This window comes from Peromyscus leucopus, chromosome 7, assembly GCF_004664715.2.
Source record: "Peromyscus leucopus breed LL Stock chromosome 7, UCI_PerLeu_2.1, whole genome shotgun sequence".
In the NCBI taxonomy this organism is placed as follows: domain Eukaryota; kingdom Metazoa; phylum Chordata; class Mammalia; order Rodentia; family Cricetidae; genus Peromyscus; species Peromyscus leucopus.
In genome coordinates, this window is record NC_051069.1 from 115182750 (window position 1) to 115196892 (window position 14143).

Sequence of the window (14143 nt, forward strand, 5' to 3'; positions counted from 1 at the left end):
AACACACTTAGAGTGGAAAAAGAGAACCAACTCTACAAAGTTGTCCTCTGACCTTTGCCTCCACACGCTAACAACAATAACAGTAATAGTAATCAAGTTGATTTTTTAAGATTTGTAAATATTTGTGAAAGGCCACAATCATTAAGAGTCAAGTGCTCTGGGGCCTGGAAAGGTAACAAGTTGGCTCAGTGATTAAGAACACTTGTTGCTCTTGTAGAGGACCTAGCTTTCAGTTTCTAGTACCCACACGATGGCTCAAACCATCAGTAACTCCAATTCCAGGGAATCCAACATCCTCTTGTGACTTTCTTGGGCACCAGTCACACACATAGCACACATACATGCATGCAGGCAAAGTACTCATAAACGTAAAATAAATGTAAAAAAGAGTCAAACATTCTGTTCTATCATTTCTTTAGCTTTTATAAGGTTATTTATGTTTCATTAGACAGTCATGGGGATGATTGGGTTTCACTGTAACATTGTCTTTTCTAAATTTTCAAATTATAGTGTGTGTGTGTGTGTGTGTGTGTGTGAGAGAGAGAGAGAGAGAGAGAGAGAGAGAGAGAGAGAGAGAGAGAGAGAGAAGATGCACATATGAAAGTCAGATGACAACTGCCGGAGTCAGTTCTCTCTTCTACCTCATGGGTCTTGGGGATAAAATTCAGGCCATCAGTCTTGTCAGTAAGGACCTTCATATGCTAAGTCATCTTGCCAGCCCTGGTCTTTCTGTGTAAAGTTCCTGTAATTCTGGGCAGAAGGAAATAGGATGGTTTGAGTTCTGTGATGCCTCTTATTTCAGCAGGGCAGTTGACATAGGCTGCCATATTCCTGGTACAAGTAAACATCCATCCCCAAAGACTGATGATGGATTGATGGCAGGACAGACGCAGGCCCAGCGCAATAACAGAACTCTGTTTGGTCCATTTCTTTTTTCCATATTCACTGCTGTTTGCCAATGACATAAGGAAACACACACAGCATACATACACGCATCAGAGTTTCAGATGATACGACGAAACGGGAAGGGATAAATAAATGTGTCTGTTGACATATCAAAGGAAGACTTGACTTCCTTTCAGTTTGAGCTAACACCTTCTAGTAATTTACCAAAAGGTACACAAGGGAAAGAGTGAGGTCAGAGTGTGCATATGTGGACATATAGATGTATTTTTTCTCTTTAAACCCTCCAGAAAGTGTGTGTGTGTGTGTGTGTGTGTGTGTGTGTGTGTGTGTGTGTGTGTGTGTACACTTTAAGCCATTCATAAAACATGGGGTTGTTCCTGTGACTGCATATTGTTAGGCCCAAAGCAGCCCCCCAAAATGGAAGTGCTGGTGACAGTGTACTAAACAGAAGGGCATTGACTGGGCAAAGGATTGTTATGGGGGGGTGCCTAAAGGCAGGTTTCTTTTTACCAGGAACCTCCCTCAATCTGCCCCCAACAGTCAACCACCTTTGGCAAGAGCATCTAGTTCCTGGTCAGTTGGACAACCTGTATCAACTCAGAGATCCCTGACCCTGCTGCCTGTCATGTAGAACCATCTTGCCTTTCTGCCATTTTACTCCTCTCCGTCCCCACCCTACCCCAGATAGCCTTGACAGTTTGATCCCCAACAAACCTTTCTTCCTACCCATAGGGTGGTCCGATTCATGGTTTCACCGTGCCCTTGCTTAATTTGGTACAGAACAATGGGACACCTTTTCAAAGAGTCCCACCTCTCTGAACCAAACTACTCATCAGACCTTCCTGGGTCTGGATTTTTCACCTCTATGCTGGCTTCTGCTTCCCGCCATGTTCAACTCCAAATTTTAGAGACTATCTCTTCAGTCCCATTATGTGGAGAAGGGACGCCCTTCCACTAATCCTCTGATTTGGGCATCTCTCTGATGAATCTTTGTCCGCTTGGGGGTGCCCTTGAATTGAGACTCTGTCCCACAACACTTACCCCCTACAATGTTGCCCTTCCTGTGGCTCCTGCACACAGAAATCCCTATGGCAGAATCCCTTCCTGTTTCTGGTCCTTTTCTAAGTCTCTTCCAGCTCCCCTTGCTCTGCTCCTGGAAATTCTTTACTGCCACCCTTTCCAGGACCTGGCCTTTCTGCCTGCCCTCTCTCTTGCCCACTCCTGGAGCTTGCTCTGTTCCTCTCACTTGCCTCTGGAGCCTGAACTAACCATGTGCTCTTAGACTCACTTCTCTCCCCTGGCTTCTCATCTCTTTCCTTCCTCAGATTTTCCTCCTCAGAGACTCCATTAAGTCACACTGTATGGCTACAAACAACTTGACCTCAGTACAAACTAAATAATCACTCTCAGTGACCAGAAAATGGCACACCTGATTTCTAAATTCTTAACAGATTGTGACGACTTCTGCCACCACACAAATGATTTGAAAATCACTTTATCTCTGTTTTCTCTGCTCTCTGCTCTTGAAAATCTCTTATCTCTAAGCCTTCTTTGCTGGGTGCTCGCTCTCATCCTCCCTCTGATCCCTGGTTCTGGCTTACAGAGACTTAAATGTCTTTTAAGTATGGATAATGTTGGATATTCTCACATGCTGTTCTACTCTACTGAAAAGCTCTGGAGATGAAATTTGGTCTGCCCACTACAGACCCAAGTATATTTGCTTAAAAGTTTCCTCCAAAGCCTTTGTCCTGGGTCAGGTGGGCCACCTGACTCTGTGATGGGTTGAAAAAGTACAAAACAGAACAGCTCAGAAAAAAGACACGAAGTGCTTGAGAACAAGTAAGAGGTAATCTATTTCCAAAGAGAAACAGATTTTGGCTCTCAATGCCACTGCCCCCACCCCAACCCTTTGTGTGGTTCTGTTTACTATCGTTGAAGCTTTTGCTGAAATGTAAACTTTATCTCAGGATTTGTAAAATCATTAGGTTGTGCTTTTAAAAAAAAAAACAACGTGTAAAGCCAGGTGGTGGTGTTGCACAACTTTAATCCCAGCACTCAGGAAGCAGAGGCAGGAGGATCTCTATGAATTCGAGGCCAGCCTGATCTACAGTTCCCGGACAGCCAGGGCAACACAAGAGAGAACCTGTCTGGGGATGGGGGGATGAGGAGAGGTTGGGAGAGTGTAAAAATTCCAAGCAGAGAAAAAATTAGCTTAAACCTTGTAACAAAAAGGGTTGATAGTTAAAAAAACCTATGTATGTGATCTTAATTTGCTACAGCATATCATATATGTAATTTGGATTCAACACTTTTTTAGAAAAATAGAGGTGTTTGAAGATGGTTTGTTTTATTTTATTTTCCCTAGACTAATAAGACAACACCAAGCCTCTAAGATATTTTGGGACAAAGGTGGATTTTTTTTATGATGATTTTTGTCCTAAGAGTAAAACTGACAGATGAGGACAAAATCATGAATGGGGTTTATGGAAAATAGGACTTAAACTTGATAATTAAGGTATATAAACTCCTCAGGTTCTAATGGTCTGTTCTGGCTGACAGAAACTGACTTAAAGATGTATATCTAACCATTTATGCCTTTGCTAACTTTGTTAAGCTTTTAGCTATTTGAATAAACTGAGTCATAAGAAACTGTGATATTTTGTAAATGTATACTATGAAAGGATTGGGAAAATGGGCTTCCCAGTCTCTCCATGGACTGTATTTGTGGTTTAAAGTTTGTTTTGCTAAATTCAAAATTAGAAATTTTAAGGCTCAAATTTAACAAGAATAAAATTCTAAAATCCTAATTTTACTAACTTGTTATAAACTGTTAAAGATAATTAAGACATGCAAGTTAATGGTCAGTCAGTCATCTTACAAATGGTCAAATTCTTTAATATACTCAGAACTATATTTTTAGTCATGCTAAGTATAAATGTAATTCATTTACAGGGACAAGCTTTGGAGGGAGAGATCAATTTATATCTCCCATTATAGTCTTCTGTATATGTTGTCAAGGTTAAGCCTAAGGCAAGTAACTAAAAATACATTTAAAATAAAAAAATTTGTTTAATATAAAATAATATTCAAAATCATGTGTATTAAGAGACACCTTGCCAGGCATGGTAGAACATGCCTTTATTCCCAGCACTAGGGAGGCAGAAGCAGGCAGATCTCTGTGAGTTCAAGGCCAGCTTGGATCTACATACTGAGTTCCAGGACAGCCAGGGTTATGTAGAGAGAGAGACAGAGAGGAAACTTAAGAGACTAGACGATGGCCCTCTACCCCTTCTGAGATCTGTTGAATATGGCATTTAAGGTGTTTAATGAAAGGGATAAGCAGGAAAGAGGGAAAAGCTTCCCACAAAAGACAGAAATACCAGCTCTGGCAGCATCCCTGGGGTCACCCCAGGAGGTGATGGGGCACCAACAGACCCTACCTGGAGCTTTCTTCAAGTTTGGCAACACTGGTCACTGGATGAAGACTGTACTTCACCTCAGGACCCTGCCCAAGGGTGGACAGGTGGAACAATGGAAGGTTCTCTCTGCCTTGCCAAGGTAGGCCAGTCCCCAAGTTCCTCCTCAGAAGAAAAATCTTTCTGATCTTCTGTGTCTGGCAGCCAAAGACTGATGCTGCCCTGGAACTCTGCCTCCAGCAACCGTAGAGGAGTCCAGGGTGAAGTCTCTGTTGTTTTTAATAGATTCTGGGGCTATACTTCCTGCTCACTCTGGTAAGAGTTCTCCTTTTCAGATCTTTGTGGTAGGTGGTAATGGCCAGCTCCACCAACCTAGGACCACAGGTCCTCACTCTGTTCTCCCTGGGCCACTTAATTCCTCACTTTTCTCATTTTGCCTAGTCGCCCAACCCCATGTTGAACAGGGATATCATGGCTAAATCACACTTTCCTTTTCTCTTCATCAACCTCCTTTTGGAATTTTCCATCACTTTCCAGCCTCTGAAGAGTCTTCTTGTCGACACTAATGCTTCACCCTATCCTCTTCAAGACTCCTTCATTGACTCAAAAGTATGGGACACCTCCTCTCCTCTGTGGCTTCCCATCATCCCCCTACTAAGTTCCTACTCCAGGACCATACCTACCCCTGTCACTCTCAATACCATATCCCTTTAAAACAGACAAGGCCTAAAACCTACCATACAGTGCCTTCTTAATAAAGATGTGTTACATTCATTTATGCTGTGGAACATTTGTTTAATGATGCAAATATGTGTTGCATTTCTTTATGTTGCATTTGCTTAACTCTGTGAAGCTGTGTTACTTTGCCTGTCTAAAACACCTGATTGGTCTACTAAAGAGCTGAACAGCCAATAGCTAGGCAGGAGACAGCATAGGCAGGGCTGGCAGGCAGAGAGAATAAATATGAGGAGAAATCTGGGGAGAAAGAGCTAGGAGCAAGAGAAGGAGGAAGGCTCCAGGGTCCAGCCACCCAGCCATAAGAAGCCATGGAAAAAGAAGTAAAGAAAAGATATACAGAAATAGAGAAAGATAAAAGCCCAGAAGCAAAAGGTAGACAGGCTAATTTAAGAAAGGCTGGCTAGAAACAAGCCAAGCTAAGGCTGGGCATTTGTGAGTAATAATAAGCCTCTGTTTGTACATTTATTTGGGAGCTAGGTGGTGGGCCCCCCAAAGAACAAGAGCCAAAAGAGACAAAGAGTTAAAAAACAAACAACTACAGGTATCCTCAAGTCCATTCACCCTCCTCCATAACACACTCCCTTGCCTGTCCTGCCATTCCAGACCGTGAGGATACTCTCTCCACCATTCCTTCATACCCAGAGTCACATGGTTCTTTGCCTTCACTGAGGAGGACCCTAACACCACAACAGCACATTAGCTTACTATGAATTATTGCATGGGGGACCCCTGAGGGTCTCCCCAAATGCAGGGAAACAGGCTGAGCAAATGCAGTGGTGGGCTGGGCAGACACATGCCATGCTGGTGGCGGTGGCAACCAGTAATTCACAACCCAGATGCTGCATCCATGTGGAGAGTTTATTATAACAGAGAGATAAAAAGAAAGATAGGAAAGAGAGAGACAGAAGAAGAGAGAGAGGTCAAGGTCAAGGGTGTGCACCTCATGGGAGGAAAAGCAGGAGAGAGAGAGGAAGGGGAGGCGCTTTTCCTTAGGATGGGGCTTTTATGTCAGGATGCAGGCTGGTGTCAAGGGGTGTGATTTCAAGGGGTGGATTAGAATATTAACATTTTTCTGTTTTGATATTATAAAAAGAGGTGAGTTATGGGAGCAAGTGGGGGAACAAGGGCATTGAATTCTTGAGGCTACTTCAAACTGACAAGGGGCGAAGTGGGGAGAGGGGAACCGGGAGTCCTGCACAGTGGAAGATCTCAGTAATGTTCCTTGAGGGAGCTGAGGAGGCAGGTTGCAGCAGTGATGTTCCAGGAGCTTGAGGGGAAATGGCATGCCAAATCAGGAGTAGAGAAGCCATGGCGTCTGCTCCTTCTCTTAAGGTCAGACAGGAACAATGAATCTGCAAAATATGCTCGAAAAATAGGTGGGGTCAGAAATGGGCTCTGGAGATTGTTAGTTTTCATCAGACCAGATTTCTTGATGCAATAAGAAAGCTTTCCTCAGGAGCCTGTAGGTATCTAAAGCCCCTGGAAGGGATTTACATCATGGCATAAGGGTTAAAACTCCATTTAAGGACTCGAGTGGCTGTGGAGGAATGAATGCCAGACCACAACTGGACCTCCATCCTGCCCAGACGACTGGAGCCTGAGAGAGGCAGCTGGAGAATGCCAGGTGAAGGCCAGAGGACTTTTCCTTGGCCCATCAAACAATGGTGAAACAATGGGCAGTGGGAGGCAATTCCCTAACCTCCCTCCATACGAATGGCCTGAACGCCTGGTGCCCTGCCTACCTGCCCTTAGTAAAGATGGCAGTGAAGTCATATGACCTGCCTGTTTTGACCTTAGCCAAGATGGTGGCTAGACCATGTGGTTCCCCTTATTTAAGATGGCCACCTGATCACATGATTGCCCTATCAAATATGGCACCTGACCACGTGTTCATGTGGGTATTTCTTTTAATAAACTGAGCAGATGAGGAACAGATAAATTGAAGCATTTAAAGGTCTGCCAGAAATATAGATGGCCATATCAATCATACATTTTCATTCACACATAGGAAATGGACTTTATGAAAGAAAGGAGAAGTAGCAGAGCAGCCATGTGGGAGAGAGGGCCCCTCCCTGGGCTGTGAAATGGTGCGAGCAGCTACAGGGGAATGGACCCAAGTCATGGGTCTGCAGCAGTGGTGGGCGGGGGGCATAGGCGCATTTTTCCACAATGAGGTATAAGGCCCAGCAGACTGACCTCTGGAGTCCCAGAGCTCAGCGAGCGCCAAGGATAACAGCACAAGGTAGCCAATGGACCATCATCACAAAGGCTATAGGCCATGGAATTGAGTGGGCACAGGCTGACTCCATATGCCATCGCACAGGGACGGGGCCAAAGGGCTATGAGACCAAAAGACACGTGGTACCAGCAAGCGAAACAAGATGAATCCTCACTTGTGGGAAAATGGCCAGAAGGGAAGGGAGGAATCTTATGGATATGACAGGGTGAAGAGTTCCCGGCAGCACTCTAGCCTGAAAAATGGCAGGTGGTACAGGATCCCAGAGCTCCTCAGACTGCCGATGGGCAGGAGAAAGCAGTGGGATTGCCTAGTGATGTTGGGTGCCAATGTTATAAATTACTGTGGGGGGGAACCCCTGAGGGTATCTCTTGTGTGCAGGGAAACATGCTAGGCAGATGCACGCCGTGTGGTCATGGCAGTAGTGGCAACCAGTAATTCACAACCCAGACACTGCATCTATGTGGAGGGTTTATTACAATAGAGAGATGAAGAGAAAGGAAAGTGGGGCGGGGGGGGGGGGTGTCCAGGGTGCGCACCTCATGAGAGGAAAAGCAGAAGAGAGAGAAGGGAGCAGTTTTTCCTTAGAATGAGGCTTTTACATCAGGACGCAGGGCAGTGGCAAGGGGCGGGATTTCAAGGGGCGGATCAGAATATTAACAGACTGTCCTTCCCCAGGGGTTCTGAGATAGCTCCCAACTTCTTGGGCCAGGCTCTGTGCATTGACCTCCTTTCTGTCAAGCTGTCTCCCAGCCACTTAATCCAATGTTGATGACCTCTACCATGGAGTCCCTTGTTCTCACAGCAGCATGTGCTCAGTTTCTTAACTTTCTAGGAAACAGAAAACACTGACCTCTCAAAGCTCAGTTTTCTGTCATTCAGGTCAAACATCTAGGTTTCCTGCTATCCCCTAATGCCATGAACTCCCAATCGCAGACAGTACCTGCAGTCTCTCACATCTCCAACCACCAAGAAAGGGAGTCTCTCCTTTCTTGTCCTTATCCAGGTGGGGTGCCTCTGAACCTGGATTCCCAACTTTGCTCTTCTTGTTCACCCCTCTATGAAGCAGCTAAGGTCCCCTAACTGAGCCTCTAGGCTCTACCAAGCCTGTCACGCCTGCTCTCTGGCCTCTGAGAGGCACTCTCCGGGCTCCGGCTCCGGCTCTCCAGAGCTTGACCAACCCTTTATTCTGGATACAACAGAAAAATAGTTCCAAAAAGCAGGGCGGTGATAGTGCACACCTTTAATCCTAGCACTCGGGAGGCAGAGCCAGGCTGATTTTTGTGAGTTCGAGGCCAGCCTGGGACTACCAAGTGAGATCTAGGAAAGACGCAAAGCTACACAGAGAAACCCTGTCTCAGAAAAAAAAGAAAGAAAGAGAGAGAGAGAGAGAGAGAGAGAGAGAGAGAGAGAGAGAGAGAGAGAAAGAAAGAAAGAAAGAAAGAAAGAAAGAAAGAAAGAAAGAAAGAAAGAAAGAAAGAAAGAAAGAAAGAAAGAAAGAAAGAAAAGTCCCATTGTAGCTAGAGTTTTCCTGCCTTGCCCACAGTCAGGACAAATCTCTCTCACCCACCAGTCCCACAGCCACTCAGACCCAACCAAGTAAACACAGAGACTTATATTGCTTACAAACTGTATGGCCGTGGCAGGCTTCTTGCTAACTGTTCTTATAGCTTAAATTAATCCATTTCCATAAATCTATACCTTGCCACGTGGCTCATGGCTTACCAGCACCTTCACATGCTGCTTCTCCTGGCGGTGGCTGGCAGTGACTCCTTCTGCCTTCCTGTTCTTTCTTTTCTCCTCTCTGTTAGTCCCGCCTATACTTCCTGCCTAGCCACTGGCCAATCAGTGTTTTATTTATTGACCAATCAGAGCAACTTGACATACAGACCATCCCACAGCATCCCACCTCTGCCCCTGTTGCCTGTCTTCCTAAACAGCTAAATCCAACAATCAAGGTCGGGCAACCTTACCTACAGGCACTAGCAGCAGCCTCCTTATTGGCACAGGAGAACTATAAGCTCACATTTGGTCACCTTCTCTGTCCTCCCACCACATAGGCTCAAGGATCTCCTGTCACAGAACAGCCTCTCTACTCTTCCCTTCTGAACTTCGACTTGTTCCCATCACCTTCCTAGAAAATCCACTGTCTCACTTGATTCCCTCCCTCCTCTCAACCCTGCCATACGCCCTCCCAAGGCCACTACCCTCCGTCATTCCTGCCTCAAATCACTTGAAACCCTTACCTACAAAATCTACAACTTTCTACTTGCCCTCTGTCACATCCTGGCTGTACTCAGTTCACGGACGGAAGCTCAGCTCTCACGGCACTGGCTCCCGCCAAGCAGACTATGCAGTAGTCCCGTCTGATCGGGTTAGAGAGTGCCAGGCCCTACTAATGCTAGAGCCTTGGGAAGTGCAAAGTCAGCCAATCCCCCACCCTCCTTCCTTTATTCTTTGGTTCCTCCAAGCCTGACTCCTATGGCTCTGAATCCCTCCCAACACATTACCTGTCTTCACCAGACAGTTTAGCGGCCCTGCCACCTGCTGCTACAGCAGCGAGCAGGCCTGGTCAGCTCCTCCCCAGAGGCTGTAGGTGCCTGGCCACTCCATGCATAGCTAGAGAGTACATTCACCTTAAAAACATTCTGGCTTGGGCTGGAGAGATGGCTTAAGTAGTTAAGAGCACTGGCTGCTTTTCCAGAGGTCCTGAGCTCAATTCCCAGCAACCACATGGGAGCTCACAACTGTCTATGGGATCTGATGTGCAGGTAGGTGTATATGCAGACAAGTATACATAAAAAAGTTCTTTTAAAAATTACTTTTTACTCAGCCTTTATACTCCAATGATGATTTTAAAAGGTCTTGACTTGCTTTTTTCAGCAACTACTCTCAAGAATTAAGCACCTATATCTCATGGTAAATGAGATGTTTCCAGAATGGAAGGAAAAAATAGACGATTTGTGCAAGTTGTAAGGGTGTGAGCAAGTGATTTAAGCTATGTGAAAAATTAAACTTGGAGATGATAATATGATATTCAATTTTCAAAGTTCAAAATTTAACACATCAATGTTAAACCCCTACTTAAATCAATAGACTTGTCCTAAGTGATTAATCTATTTTTGTTAAGTTATAGGTATTGAGGTACTGACTACTAAAACTTTAAAAACAATTAAAATTATATCATAGACTCAAGAAAAATTAAATGTCCTTTGGGCATTTTAAACGTGTTCATGTTATGTAGATAACTTTCTAGGTTATTTTGCTAGAGCTCAAAGGTGTGTATCTGCTCAAGCAGTTTGCAGGAGTTGACGGCTTCCTCTGCAGTGAGATTGAGCGTAGATTACAGAGTGGTCCTGCTCATATATCGGAAACGTGGAGCTCTTTTGGTCAACTTTAAAGAAATTCATGTAAGCTTTAGGGAGTGGGGTGAATGACTGGAGACTTCAAGCATGTACCCAAGATAAAGATCCCCCTAAGCTCCCTGACAGTACCTTCTGTCCAGTCTCTGTCCCAGCAGATTTCCACTCAGCTGACAGACACCACCCAGGAATCAACTTTGACCCTGCAACTGCTCCAAAATGGCCTCACCTCCCCTAGCCTCCGTAGTCTCGCAAAAGCAGTGAGTCCTCAACTTGCTGACAGACAAAAAAGGAGACACTGTCTCTACCCTGGTGAAGAATGTTGTCACCATGTAAACTAGTGCAGCCAAGGATTAAAGATTGACATGAGCTAGCCAGCTCACGAACTACAGCCTCCAGGGGCCGACTCCTGGGAAGGGCTCTCCTTTTGGTATCCCTTGGGCTCCTAGCTCCTCCATGTCCTCAGCCCACTGGCTTCTGTCCTTCTCGTCATAATGACTGCTCCTTGTCTCTTCAGGCTCCTTCAGGACACAATTAGTGAAATAATCCCGTAGTCAGTAAACCAGATACTTCCAGCGGAATTTCCTCAGATCTGCTACATTGCCGGCCAGCCAGCTTGAGCCCCTCCTTTAACCAGCATTCTAGCCCTGCCTCTTCTCAAGCCCTCCTCCCCACATCAACAGGAAGTAGCCAAAGGACTATCAAAAAAAGTTGGAATGTTAAGTTCCCCAAATGGCGGTGCTGGTGGCATTATCCTAAACTGGAGGACTTTGAGTAAACAGAAGAATTGTTCCTGGGTAAACAGAAGCCTAAAGGTGGGTTTTGGTTTACCAGGAACCTCCCTTAATCTCCCAGAAACTCCACTTTGATCTGTCCCCCTAAACAGACCCCACCCCCACCCCGCTGACTGTCATGTAAAATCCTCTTGTTTTTCTGCCATTTTACTCCTCTCTGTCCCCACCACACCCCCCAGAGATAGCCTTTGCTGTTTGATCCCCAATAAATCTTTCTTTCTACCCATGGAGTGGTCTGTTTCTGTGGTTTCACTATGCCCTCGCTTACATATATATATATGAATCTAATAAAGTGACATTGCAGATGTCGAAGGAATAGTACAAAAGGAACTCCCCAGAAATGTTACTATGTGCCTGGCAGTGGTGGTGCACACCTTTAATCCCAGCATTTGGGAGGCAGAGCCAGGTGGATCTCTGTGAGTTCAAGGCCAGCTTGGTCTACAAAGTGAGTTCCAGGACAGGTTCCAAAGCTATGCAGAGAAACTATCTTGATAAACCAAAAGAAAAGATGTTACTGTGGTAAAGTGGAAGTCCAGACTTTATATGGCTATGAAGAGACACTGTGATCACAGCAACTCTTATATAGGAAAACATTTAATTGGGTGGTTTGCAGTTCAGAGGTTTAGTCCATTATCATTATGGTGGGACATGGCAGTGTGCAGGCAGACATGGTGCTAGAGAAGGAGCTGAGAGTCCTACATCTTGCAGGCAACAGGAAGTAGTCTGAGTGTCACACTGAACAAAGCTTGAACAAAAGAGCCCTCAAAGCCTGCCCCCACAGTAACACACTTTCTCCAACAAGGCGACACCTACTTTAACAAGGCCATACCTCCTAATAGTGCCACTCCCTTTAGGGGCCATTTTCTTTCAAACCACCATAGTTACCCAGCATGCTGTTCACATTTTAAACAAGGCATGCTTTTTGTCAACAGGACTAACATGCATATTGCACATATCAAGCACCAAAAACCAAGATTGCTTCCTGAGGCATGTGATAGAGAACATTAAGGAAAAGAAAAAGGCCTGAGAGAAAGTCTGTGGTTCCACTGAGAGGCAGCCTGCTCTAGCTAGTTCCCACTTGAGGTGAACCAACAGAAAACAGCCTGAGCTGGGAACACATTCCCTGTGAACTTATGGCATAATGCGTGTTAAAATTAAAAAAGACCTCTGAAAAAATTAGAGAGAAAAAAATATACAGTCATTTAGGGGCTGGAGAGATGGCTCAGCACCTAAGAGCACATACTGCTCTTGCTGAGGACCAAGGTTTGATTCCTAGCACCCATGTCCAGTGGCTCACAACAGCCTGTAACTCCAGCTCCAGGGAATCTGACAACATCTGGCCTCTATGCCGCCTGCACTCACATGCACATACCCACACATAGATAAATACATACACAATCTTAAAAAATAAGTAAATGTTTTGGACAGAATGATAATTACAAGCATCTGTAATCTAATAGGTGTAAATATAAGATACTGTATCTAGGATCAGATTCTCAATAGCAGCTGAAGAAATTGATCTTCCCAGCCACTGATATGAACAGAGGTGGAGAGTTTGGGCTGATTACTGTATGCCCCAGCAGGGTGAGGCATTTGGCAAATAAGGCTGTTTAGTAGACAAATCATGTCTCTTACACTGTTTTGCTTTTGTTTTTGTTTTGGAACACAGACTCACTACATAGCCCTGGAGGTCTTGGAACTCACTATGTAGACCAGGCTGGCCCCCAACTCATAGAGATCACCTGCCTCTGTTTCCTGAGTGGTGGGATTAATGGTATGTCATCATATCCAGTCTATTCACTATTCTTTCATTGAACCAGCCCTTATTTACCATAGCATGTGTTGGGTACTGTGTTGTGCATGAGACAGAGTTCCTGCCCTCACACAGCCTGTGCTTAGTGAGAGATAGAAACAACCACAGGGTAAAGAGGGGCTTGTAGATGGACTTTCCTTTCCTGCCAGTCAATTCCCAAATAACCACACAGAGACTTATTATTAATTATAAATGCTCGGCCAATAGCTCAAACTTGTTACTAGCTAACTCTTACATTTTAAATTAACCCATATTTCTTATCTATGACCTGTCACATCTCCTGCTTCCTCTCCAAGTCTCCTTGCAATCCAGACTGACTCCTCCCACTTCTTCCCAGCATTCTCTTAGTCTGGTTCTCCCTCCTAACCTTATCCTGCTTAGCTATAGGCCAGTCAGTTTCTTTATTAAACCAATCACAGTGACATATAGTCACACATTGTAAAGGAATAGTCCACAGGGGATGAAGACACAGCTCAGCAGTTAAGAGTGTGTGCTACTCTTTTAGAGGACTTAAGTTTGGTTCCCAGCACCCATGTCCTATAGCTCACAACCACCTGTAGCTCCAGCTCTGGGGAATGTGATATCCTCTTCCGATACCCGTGGACACCTGCATTCATATGCACATACCCCACACAGGTGCACACACCATACATACACATAGAATGTCAAAATGTTAGTGGGAGAGGAGAAACATTTAGAATCTGTGAAATCTCATGCAGGGGTCTAGAAGGACATAACTAGAGAGGGTATTGCTGGGACCACTTTTCACGAGGTAGGTAGGCCTCTCTGAGGAAATGGCATTTCAGTTGAGGCCAGATGAACAAGCAGGAGCATGTGGGAAGCAGCAATCGCCAAGCAGGACAGTGGGTACATTGGCT